Genomic DNA, 13,668 nt, shown 5'->3' on the forward strand with positions numbered 1-13,668 from the left:
GTATTATAGTATTAGAAGTATACTAGTTTATCCTATATAGTGCATATAGTATAAGATGCCATAAAATGGAAGAAAACATATTTCGTTCGAATGAAATATTATACTATTCAAATGGTGTAGAGAATGGATACGCTATTGCAGTATACGAGCATTCGAACAGAAAGGTTTGGGGTAAGGATTGGCGGGGAAAATTTTAACCAAACATTGGAAACTCTCCCCATTCGAATGCAATTTTGAACCATTCAAACGTAATCTTCTAGGCAATGTCACATACGCGAAAAAATTTTCTTCTTAATAACATATACATTTGAGGGAATATGCTAAGAAATATTCCTTTCATGTTGTTGGAATAGAACATAACTCATTCGAACAGTTTCTGGCTGAAATTAAGTGGGCAGAAGATACAGAGCCATTCTAAAAATTTTGCATTTGAACCCGAACATTAAACTTAAATCGCTCCAGACTTTCGTCATTTGGAGAATTGTAGGGAGAATTCGTTTTACAGAAAGGGCATGTCAAAATCCTTATATAGAGAGAGAGAGAGAGAGAGATATCATTCTAGAGGGAGACTGTGTGTTTCAATCTTAGTATTTTTGTGTTGATAGTGTGCAAATCTATTGAGGTTTCTATTTTTTTTTTATCCCAATAGTAGATTTCGAATTATAGTAGGTTTTTGTATATTTAGTTGTTGATTAATTGTTGAATGCTCTCTAACTCTATTAATTTTTCATATATAGGTTTTGAACATTTGGATAAACTATTGGATTGAATGCTCTTGAGGTAAGGTTTTGTATTTTTTTGATAGTGGGTTTTTGTAAATTTAGGGGAACTTTGTGTGAATTAATGGAAGTTATTGTGAATTATTGATGATAGTGGTAAATGTATTAGATTTTGTGAGTAAATTAGTATATATGTTTTATATTTGTGAATGAAGTTGTGATTAAATTTATTGTGAAATGGATTTTGTAGTTTAAATGGATTTTGTGGTTGAAATGAAATTTAGGGTTGTTGCATAGATGTTTTTAATAAATTTTTATTATTTATTATAATAAATAAAATTAGTGAACTATGACACCAGACACTAATCTATGCTAAACCAAATTCACGAATAACTTAGCCAACTATGATTTCTTTATGCTAATTTACACAAATATATCACAAATAACCAAATCCACAAATAACCAATTGATTTCTTTATGATAATTTGCACAAATATTATGCCAAACCAAATTCACAAATAATCAATTAGAGTATATGATAGTTTTCACAAATATTATGCTAGATGTGCTAAACATACTTGTATAATTCAATCTCAAATTTGTTTCTAACAAATACACTAATAACTATAAAACAAAAAATTAATAAACTTACTGTCATAGTTCACTAATTTTATTTATTATAATAATAAAAAAAAATTCTTAAAAAACACTAACTCTTAGATCAAATAAACAATAAGTGCATAAGTCACTTATTAACAAATAATAATAACTATAGATCAAAAATTAATAAATTTAGTTCCATAGTTCACTATTTTTATTGATTATAATAAATAAAAACAAAAATTTATTAAAAAACACTTAGGGCTGGTTTGGATATATAGATAAAACACAAACCATCTCATCTGAGTTGTATAGTTTGTTTTCTTTGTGTATCCAAACGCCCAAATGTAAAGTTTTTAACTCATCTGTATATCACTACATTATACATTGATTTCAGACAAACTTTTGACCATTCTGACAGCCCACTGATTCATGCCCCCTTCCCCTACCAACTATAAACTTTTGGAAAAGTCAAACTAATCCTACGGTCAACTTGAACAAATCCCCAACTTTATCCTACGCCTGCCCTTCCCATGCCACCGTTCTACTTATTTTTAATAATAAAATATTTTTAATATTAAAATAATTTTGATATTAAAATAATTTTAATAATTTTAATGTTTTAAAAATATATTCATAGTAGTGGGACCCACCACTTTATCAAATCTCCAAAAATCTAAAATCATCTCATCTCATCTCTCTACCCAAACACACATTTTTTTTACAAACAATTTCATCTCATATTAACTCAAAAATCTCACTACTTTTCAAGATATCCCATTTCATCTCATCTGAACTGCATAACCAAATGAGGCCCAACTCTTAGATCAAATAGACAATAAGTGCAAAAATCACTTATTAACACATACTTAATAACTATAAAATAAACAAATAATAAACTTAGTGTCATAGTTCACTAATTTTGGGGTGAAGGATGTAGAAGGGAGATCTATTCAATCATCTAAGGGGAGTGAAAATTTTGAAAAATTCTGGGAGGATGCACAACAACAACTATACGAGGGGTGCACTCGTCATAGAAAGTTATTTTTCACAGTGAGATTGCTTCATATTAAGTCTATATGTGGTATTTTTGTAAAGGCCATTGACATGTTGTTCAATTTATTTAAAGAGACTCTTTCATCAGATAATGTATTACCCCATAATTTTTATGAAGCGAAGCAATTGAAGCGAGGGCTAGGATTCGATTATAATATCGTTCACGCATGTAAGAATGACCGTGTTCTCTTCTAGTAGTAATATGCAGAATGTGATGACTATCCAGTGGGTCATAAGTGAAGATGTACATCCGATAAGTGTAATATACCCCAAAAAGTATTAAGACATTTTTTATTGGTTGCTAGAATTCAAAGATTGTTTATGTCCCGATGGACTGCGAATATGTCTTAGCATCACACAAAAAGAGTCAGAAACGAAATCTTTTTTTTTTTTTTTTTGCATCCTGCAGATTCCTTCCAATGGAAGAAATTTGATGTAGACTACCCATGATTTGCTAAATAACCTTGCAATGTATGTCTTGGGTTAGTAATGGATGGTTTTAATCTATTTGGTAACGTGAACACTTCTCATAGGACTTGGCTAGTCATATTAATGCCCTAGAGTTTGCCACCAGCTTAGAAGTGCATGAATGATCCATACTTTAACTCAACCACTAATGGCAGAGTTAAAAGAGTTTTGGGATCACGGTGTTAGTACATATCATGCAACCTCATGAAGAGAGTTCAAGATGCATGTTGTAGTGTTGCAGACAATAAATGATTTTTCATCATATGAAAACTTGTCTGGGTGGAATAAATGGCTTGTCCTATCTATAATAAAGGTACTCAATCTCAATGGTTGAAAAATGAAAGAAAATTATGTTTAACGGGACATCGTTGATATTTATCCCATGATCATAGATGACGTTTAAATAGATTGATTTTTTATGAAAAGAGCGCAGTTCATCATTGCCAGAGTTGACTGGGCTAGATATTATTACACAATTGATGGATATTTTATAAACTAGATTTGGCAATGATACAAGAGTTCAGAAGAGGATACGATAAGCAGAGGAGTTGAATTGGACAAAAAAAATCATATTATTTGAGTTATCATACTGGTCTACCTTAATATTGTGCCATAATCTAGATGTTATACACAGTGAGAAAAATATATGCGAGAATATACTGGGCATTGATGTCAATAGAATGAAAGACGAAAGATGTAGCTAACTCTTGTAAAGATTTAAATGAGGGAGTTGCATTTGCAAAATAATGGGTCGTCATCTTATATGCCCCTTAGTTGGTATGCATTGTGCAATGATGAGAGAAAATAATTCTATTAGTGGTTCATAGCAATCAAATTACCTAATGACTATGCTTCGAACATGTCAAGGTGTGTGCAAATCCATGATTGATAGATAACTGGTTTTTAAAGTCACAATTGTCATGTATTTTTGCAGCGTTTGTTGCCAATTGGGGTGCGTGGAAAGCTAGCTTAAGATGTTCTTGCAGCTCTGAAAAAATTAGGAGAATTTTTCAAGAACATTTGCAGTAGAATGTTGAAAGTTGATGAATTAGTAAGGATGAAAGTTGACATTGCAATGATATTGTGCATATTGGAGAGTTTGTATCACCATATACTTTGATGTAATGGTTCACTTCGCTATGCACCTGCTTCGTGAGGCTTTAGTCTCGGTCCAGTGTAGATGGGTCTATCCTATTGAACAATTTTTGAAAAAACTTAAGCAATCCGAGAGGAATAAGACTCATCCGGAAGGTTTGATTGCAGAGTCATACATTGATAATGAAGGACATACATTTCTTTTCTATGAATTTATGTGGGATTGATACCAGATTCACACGACGAAAATGAAATTATGAAGGTGGACATTTGGGAGTTAATTCATCATTTTCCATACTTTCTCAAACCATACGTCCCATAGGCGTACAAGGGGCTATGACTTATGTGGACGAGAATTTGATTGAGCCCGTAGGTATGTATTGAATAACTATGTAGATATTAATAAGTACTCGAGATTTGTGATATGTGCGTATAAAAATAACTTAAAGGTCCCAGAAGATAATGTAACTTATATGGATTAATTATGAACTTCAACATGTGCAGTGAACATATTCAATTATTTCGAATGGATGATGTAACTGACATAGAAAAGAAGTACGAAGAATAGTTCGCCGGTTGGTTTGAATAAACGGTTTTACTAAACAATGTCTTACTATCTATGAATTTCATACCACTAAAATATATTTTCTCCTATTTAACACTATATAACTGGAAAAAAAAATTTATTGACGTAGGTTGTATTGATATATGATGATAATTTAGAAGAAATCTCAAATGACCTGTATGCTTTGGCACGTGGTTCATCCAAGTGGGTCATTCAGTACTTAGCAGTTTTGGTGCATGGATATTGGTTTCACATAGATGATAGAGAATGATATAGAAAAATTTAAAATTGTGGGGTCGTAGTCGAAGGAAGCCATGGGGAGGAGAACATTGACTTCTATAGAGTCATCGAAGATATCATTAGGTTAAAGTAATTTGGGGGGACATATGGTCCTGTTGTTTAAATGTCATTAATGGTATGTCTCAAATCGTAGGTTGAGAGTGCGCAATGATGAATATTTTGTGAGTGTCAATATATCTAGCACATAGTATGAGGATCCTCTCGTTTTCACTTGTCAAGCAAATCAAGTTTTTTATTTAGATGATCCGGTGTCTGAAAAGTCATGGTGAGTAGTACAGAAGTTTGTATCAAAAAATGTATATGATTACATTCTAGAGATAGATGCACAACATGAAAGAATATGATCTTCCAACAAATTAAAAAGCATATAAAGAAAACGAATCAAATATCAAATTATTTGCTAATTTCACCCAATATGACATGGTTCCATTGCATAGAGAATATGTTGAACAAGAAGTAAATTAAGGGCGGCTTGTCAAAAGAACATGAATCAGCTGAAGTGTCTAGTGAGGAAGAAGGCTATTGGTCGAACAAAACTAATAGTGAATGATGTCTATTTATGTATAAGTATCGTTGTTGTAAAAATAAGGATATTTTTACGAATAATAATTTATTACAATTTAAAACAGCTATGCCTCCCAAACGCAAAGTAACTCATTTGCCATCTCCATCCATTACCAACCCCCCAATTGGTTCGTCTGCCGCTGATGGTGGTGTAATATTACCAAACCCAGAATAAGGTATGTTATTTGTGAAATAGGAAGGGTTTATAAAATGGTTTAAGTAATAGTATTTTAAAAATAAAATACTAAACTATATTATATGTTTTAAATATGGTATAGTTGTTCCAAGCCATCATCGAGGTCGAGGTGTTACATGTTACTAGAGGTATCTGCATAGAGAAACTGCAGAAAGCAAGAAAAATTAATTTTGATATTCTTTTGATCACACCGATGGCTCTAGGGGTCCGACAACTTGGCTTGTTTCCTTTGTTGGTACCCTTACCCAAACATATGCACCCATGGCTACATCCTCCTAGGTTAAGACTTGCCAAGATATGAAAGACCACACCAAAACTCGTTGCTTGGTGAGGAAGCTACTTAGAAAATAATTTTATTAAATTATTACTTAATTTATAATTAATTTATTTTTGAACTAATCGTTTCACACTATTTTAAGGATGAGCTTGAACTTAATTTTGGTCAGCAAGAGGATCGAGTAACGGTTGATGAGCAATGCATTTCGGAGGTACAAAGGTAGATGCCATGCTCAGTATCAAAAGTTTAATAGCACAATAGAGGCACGTCAAAACTCATTCCAAAACATTCCGTCAAAAGAATAGGAGAAGTTTTGTAATATGTTTGAAGATCCAGCATATGTGGTAATTTCGCAACTATTTTTCTTTATTCTATATGTTAGATTCATTAAACAAATATAGTAATAACAATGTTTATTTCCTTGTAGCAACGGAGTACTGTCAACAAAGCAAATAGAGAAAATTTAACGATATACATTCAAACGGGTTCTAAATCTTTTCATCGACTATTAAAAAAAAAAAGTAACATCATACTACTCATTAAATATTAAAATATCAACGTTGATTGCAATTATAATATAGATTTTCCTTTTGCAGGGAACAAGAAAGTCCTATTGAGTACAATCTGGCCCAATTGTACACTAAATCGTATATAAATCGTGACGGTGTTTGGACTAGTCCCGAAGCAGAAGTAAATTATGTAAGTTTAGTTTTTTATTTGTAATGACTAATAAAATTTATGTTATTTATACTATCTCTAATGATTCTTTTTTTCTTAATTTTTTTTTTATTTATTTATGGAAAAGATGGTTTCACTTTGGGAAAATGTTGTTGTTGCATCTAATGAATCTTCTGTTAACCGATGTAGAGATATTTTCTAATGTTCTTGGACCCCATTTTGGATATTTTAGGGGTTTATAACATTGCGTGAAGCCATTCTCAACATCATCTTCTTCTCAAGCCAGATTGAATAACAACTCTCGGGAGTTAGAAGATGAAATGCTCGAGATTGAACAGTTGACGTCCAAGCAACGATAGCTAGAGGCTCAATTATTACATCAGGCAGAGGATATGAAGGTGCGATTGGAACAAAATATGCAAAAGAAGATGGAGATTCAAACTCAAAAAATGTTCGAACAAATGCAGTTAATGGAATCGGCTCAGAACTTTATGCTACCACCAACTTAGAACTTCTTTTCTTACTTTGTCTTTTGATTTTTCTTTTTGCTGTAATACAACATTTGAACAATTGTGATGTTTTAATTATAATATTTAAATTTAGTTTTCTTATTTTAAATTTGTGGCTTACTGTATCATGATTATCTTTCTAACGTAATATATTCAGTTTGAACAAGAAATTACTATTTATTACCGTTCGAATACATTTTCGCCACCGTTCGAACGAGCAACTCAAAACCATTTGAATGAAACTAAAAATCATTACTTTGGTTCAAATAGATTAATAGTAGGTTCAAACACTCTGCATTTTTTTTATCATTCGAACATATACTATTATGTTTGAACAAAGATTCTCGAACAAATTTTTTAATTCGAACGTTTCTCAAGTAGGTTTGATTGGATTCTTTATGTTCGAACCCAAACCGAGTTGTTCGAACAAACGTAAAGTGTTCAAACACTTTCTTCATTCAAACATGATCAAATAAACTTGTGTCATTCAAAATAACTTTTCTTGATGTCCGAACAGATACCTGATTGTTCGAACATGATTTTTGCTTATTCGAACAAGATTTTGGACAAAACTGTTTTGTTCCAAAAAAAAATTGCATTCAAATGGGTCGGCCACATTTCGTCCCTGAAAGTTTATTTTTTAGACCAAAAAAATTGGTCTCCAAAAAATTTTTTGAGACGGACTTTTTTTAGACAAATTAGTGATGAAATTTTTTTTATCTCTAAAAACCTTTTGGGACAAAAATGGTATTTTTTGGGACAAAATTGTGTCCCAAAAAACTCATTCTCTTGTAGTGGATCTTACTTTCGAGACTTTTGTCAATTACTTGGGGAGTATGGAAATGTATAAATTTGAGATTATTTCAGAAAGTTGATATTATGACAAAAGTAATAGTTGGTAATTGCCTTGCGTATATAGTGATCAGTTATCGATTTGTTAGAGAACATCAGATGATTCATAAGGAGGACGTTATGTTGTGTTAGTAGCCTCCACCTGGAAATTAATGGAAACTAAAAGTGATACGCACATGGTGCGGCGCGGGGTAGACCCTTCCCTAGACCCTGTCCCGCACCATGGCGGGAGGCAAGGGTGAGGCCCCACGCCTCGATGCCAAGGGGCGGGGTCGAACACCTCATCCGCCCCGCCCCCCGCCCAAGCCAATACTACCCACAGCCCATTGGATCTAAAAATTATTTCTGGGTCCAAAAATATTTTTTCGACCCAAATTATAACATAATTTAAATTGTAAATTAAAATTTATAAAAAAAAATTAAAATCTAATAACATAGTTTCTAAACTCATTAGAGTTGTATTTTGGATTGTCTTGGAGAAGACGTTGTACTAGTGTTGATATCCAGGTGTGAGTGCAATGGTATGTGGCTTTTGTTTGCACAAGGGCAGGGTAGTCTAGGGACTATCATTGCCGGTTCTGTGATAAATCTAGTGACTCGACTTTTGTTTGCGCAAGGGTCAAGTAGTCATGAGACTATCACCGCCTGTTTTTCGCAGCGAGTCCAGTGACTCGACTTTTGTTTGCATGAGGATCAGGCAGTCAAGGGACTTTCACCACCCTTTGTTTGCAGCAAGTCCAGTGACTCGACATTTGTTGAAGGAGATGCTTGACCGTGCTAAAATCCAAACCGGTTAACGTAGATAATCCAAATCTCAAGTATGAGATTTGCAAACCTGAATCGTTTTGCTAGACATGACAAAGGTTTGAGGTGCACCTGTGAGGCAGCCATGCTTTGGCAATGATGAAGATCCGAGGTGCCCGCAATATTGAACAATCTATTATGATAAAAACATATTAAGATTATTGTGCAGTGCCAGAGTGGGGCTGTGTAGCTAGTGTCCCCCACCATGCGAACGATTTCTAACGAAGTCTGATCCCTGGGTGTGTAGCCACTTGGGACTCTCCCAAAACCTTGAGGAGTTTTGTGAAGAACAACTCCAAAAACTAAATTTGTTAGTAAAAATTAAATTCAAATAGCGAGTTTTTGAGAGAGACAAACCAGAGCGATCACATGAATAGGATGTGATGGCAACTTCAACCAATTTTGCACTTGCACTAGGGTACTCAAGGTTGACTCTAAAACAAGAATAGGACATGAAAAGGGTCAAGAAGGAATGTTTTAACTCATCTCATCACATTGTGAATCCTTTTGATTGCATCATTGCAAGCCATCAACTAATCACTAATTACGAAGTTCTTTTTTTTTTTTTTTTTTTTTTTAATTACGAGGTTCCTTATATGAGCACACCAACTCATATACAACTTTCATATGAGTTGTATCTTCTCGATTCGAGTGTTGGGAGGATATTCACAGTCATTGTGGATAATGATTCTTCAAATGACTTGGCCATATAATATTTGAAGAAATTCTCAAAGTAAATTTATTTGGGCCAAGAAACTTGTACATATGAAGGTGTAGTGCTCATGTTATCAACCATAAAATGAATGAATTGTTGATGGATTGAAATGGCAAGATCGAAAGGGTTCGCAACATGCTGAGGATTGGTTGAATGTGCCATCAACTCCTATTGAAGTTTAACAGTCCGAATATAATGTGAAGAGTTCTTGGTGAAATCTTGTAATGTCATCAACATTTGATTATTTATTTCAACATTTTCTTTTTATAACGTATTGAAGAATATTTGTTTTTCCTTCATTTTTAAATATAGAGATTTTTGTTTAACTTTTATAGAGAAAAGCTCATCAATTGTCCACTTTAATCCCAAAAAGGTAGTACTAGTCATCTTCATTTGTTATTCTTCAACAGTCTTGGATAGCCTGAAGAAGAAGAATAATAAGAAGAAGAATGTGAAGGAAAAAGTGAGATGTCGTACTTGTTGTCGCTCTCTTTCCCGCTCTCTTTTCAAGCGATTTTTCTGATCTGTTTTATTTCAAATAGTTATTCAGCTCGTTTGAATTATTTATTTGTTGGCTACAAATTTTGCAATTCTTAGGCTAGTGGGTACTATGGGAAGTTCGAAATTGTTGCCACATATCCTGTGTGAATCCCTTGAGATTCATAACTGGTAATTCCTTGCTAAGGTGGTATAGATATGGGAAAATCTTGTTACGAGCTGTGAAATCGGCGTGGTGATGTATTGGAAATGTTAAGCAAATATAGAGAAAACACTAAAAAAGAGCACCGTGCAATACTGGCAGAGCTTCAACAAAACGAGGTTGCTAGCTTTCCCCAATTAGTTTCTTTTTAAAGTAGCATTCTCCCTTGACTCTGTCACATTTTTTAATCATGGAATTCTCCCCCAGAGTTGCGGAACTAACGACTCCATCAGAAAGTAGAATTACCATACTTCTACACAAATTTTCTCGGTCGAGTGGTCTTGGTTAATTTTCGGAGAGAAGCCTAATGTCAAACACTTCAAGGCGTTTGGTTCTATTTGCTACGTTCATGTACCGGATCCAAATAGAGCAAAATTGGATGCCAAAGCTAAGAAATGCATCTTCATTGGCTATGATGAAAGAAAGAAAGGGTGGAAGTGCATGGGTCTTGATACCCAGACGTTTGTTGTTTCTCGGGAAATTGTATTTGATGAAGTCTCCGCATACTGCAAGATGTAAGATGATGCTATTGGAAGCATTGGTGGCAATACTCATGATCACACTCAACCACAGGCAGAAATCAGCTTGCCACTATCACTGAGTGCTCCCACACAATCAGATAGCATTTCTTTTTCACCTACCAGGGAGCTTTCTAATGGGGGGAGTATTGCTAGTTCCCAAGAAGTGGACAAGGTGATGAGGAAGTGGTGAGTGCACCATCTCTTAGGAGATCAAAGAGGAAAATTGTATTGTCGGCTCGATATAGGGATGGAAATTTTGTAAGTATGCACTCTTGTTTTCTAGTAAATTCCATTGAAGACTGTGAACCTTCTTGAGCTAAAGGTGTTAAAGAATGGGATGATGCTATGAATGAGGAGATGAATGCTCTCTTGAAGAATCAGACATGGGATCGATCTTGTGCCAAAGCCTAACGTGGTGAAGCTTGTTACATGTAAATGGGTTTTCAAAATCAAACGTAAGGCAGATGGGAGTGTGGATAGATACAAAGCAAGACTGGTTTCTCGTGGTTTCTCTCAAAAGTATGAAGATTATGATGAGACATTTTTTCTCGTTGCAGAGATTACTTCGGTTCAGACGATTCAGATTGTTATTTCCTTGGCGGCACATCATGGGTGGAAGCTATGGCAACTTGATGTAAAAAATGATTTTCTGTATGGAGAAATTGATAAAGATATTTACATGGAGCAGCAAGATGGTTATATTTCTCATACACATCCAGAGTATGTGTGCAAGCTTAATAAGACCATGTACGGCCTAAAACAAGCCCCTAGAACTCGGTATAGTAAGATTGCTAAATACTTGCAATTTTGTGGCTATTTTGCTTCTAACTCAGATTCTAGCTTATTTGTTAAAATATATATAAAAAAAAAAAAAAAAAAAAAAAAGAAAGGCAAGATGCATGTCATTGTTCTCTTGTACGTTGATGATATGATTGTCTCTGGTAATGATGTTGAAGAAATTGCAAGGCTCCGGACAGAACTTTCTTTTCAGTTTGAGATGAAAGACTTGGAGGTTAGTCGTTTTCTTGGCTTGAGAGTGAGCTCCCTGAAAGGTGGAATCTTTGTGTCTCAACAAGGTTATGTGGAGAAGCTCGTGAAAAAATTTGGGATAAACCAAAGTAAGCGGTGTTCCACCCCTCTTGATGTAAACATTAAGGCATGAAAAGGGGAGATTTCTTCCAGATCCTCGTCCTTATTGGGCTCTTGTAGGAAGTTTAATCTACCTTTTATTTTTTTTTTTTTTGATTATGTTTAATCTACATAATCATTACTAATTTGGGAGGGGACTTGGATGATCGAAAGTCCACATCCGGCTATATTTTCTTGTGTGGTTCAGCATGTGTCTCTTGGTGTAGCAAGAGCAAGATTCGATGTCTCTCTCAACCATCGAAGTGGAGTACAAGGCGGCCTGATCTCTTGCTGCACAAGAATGTGTTTGGCTACGTCGGCTAATCATGGATATTCATTCATCAATTCACAAACCTACAATTATCTATGGTGACAACCAAAGTGCTCTAAAGTCTAAAGCTCGCAAAAAATCCGGTTCGTCATGCAAGGACCAAGCATATTGAGATTGAGCATCATTTCATTCATGAAAAGGTGCTTATGGGTTCAATTGAGGTTTTGGAGGTGAGAAGCAATGAAAAATTGCCGACATTTTTACCAAGTCACTTTCCAAATGTCCATTTGAATTCCTTAGAGAGAAGCTTGGTATCATTTCTAGAAAATCACTTTAAGGGGGAGTGTTAAATGTTAAAGTAATTTTCTAGAATCCACATTTATTTTTCTTTGAGAAATGTAGTGGGGTATTTATGTAATTTTGAGTGTTGGACACACTTGCACATGTAGAAGGACACATGTCACTCTTTCTTCCTACCCTATATATACCCTAGGCCAACTTCCAAGCAATTCATTCCCTCATATCCCACCAAATTTTCCCAAAGAGAGTGATATCTAGTTTTGCTCAACTTTCCTCTATCTTGTGTAAGTATTGTCCTACCCAAGCTATTTTCTATATTGATGTATTGTTTCTATCAATTAAAAGTACATTTTCCCTTTAGTTTGATCTTTCTTCTATCTGACAGTTGAGTCCTTGGACTCGTGTAATTTTGTTACACTACTTGAGAATTGGTTGTTCCATATATTGGAAATCATATTTCTCTTCAATCTCTTCTAATCCGTCGATACGAGAAGCAAATTGTTGTGTACCACGATGCACAATGGTTGGATTTTTTTTCGTACTTTTTCTTTGCTTTGGTCATAGTTCCATGTTTATCTTGAGAACTTGTAGCATATACATAATGTAAAAGCTGAAGTTGCTCTGAACTTGAATTCCCAGGACATGTACCAAGGAAGTTCTCTTTAAACTAACTTCAAATAGGATCAGCCCTCGCATTTTCGGATACTAGTTTATGCAGCATGTATATATGTCGTCTGAGCAGAATATCTAGTACACGATTCTTTCATGTATTGAGCATCATTCGACACAGAATAGATCATGTTGAGGTTCTTAAACGTGACAAAAGTGCCTAAATCTTGATGAGATTCTACAAACGCTATTGGTAGATACCTAAAATGACTTCCCAATAACGGTCGAGAAGTTTCTTTTAGCATTTGTCTTCTGTTAAATAAGCTCAATCATAAGATTAAGCCACTTTCGACAGTCCTCACAGAACATTATATCCCTGATACATGAATCTGTCTACATCCTAGCTAGGCGAACTATTCCATAGAATGAAACATAAAAAAGAAAGGTGGCTTATTGGCAATAAGAATGGATATGAAGAAAGCCTGCAACAAGATGAAATGAAATTCTGTCTACACGGTTCTCAAATGTTTGGTTACAGGGAATCCTGAATTAATTGGATCCATAGTACGTCCCCACAGCCATATTTCATCAATGCTAAATTGTACATCGGTCTCATCAAATCATCTAGAAGTCAAAGGTAAGGTGGATCCTCTTTCACTTTTCCTTTTCCTCCTTGCATTGAAGCTTTTGTCGATATTGCTACTCAAAGAAGAAGATAATGATCTTTTGCACATAGTCAAA

Source organism: Juglans microcarpa x Juglans regia, chromosome 2S, assembly GCF_004785595.1.
Source record: "Juglans microcarpa x Juglans regia isolate MS1-56 chromosome 2S, Jm3101_v1.0, whole genome shotgun sequence".
NCBI classification, from domain to species: domain Eukaryota; kingdom Viridiplantae; phylum Streptophyta; class Magnoliopsida; order Fagales; family Juglandaceae; genus Juglans; species Juglans microcarpa x Juglans regia.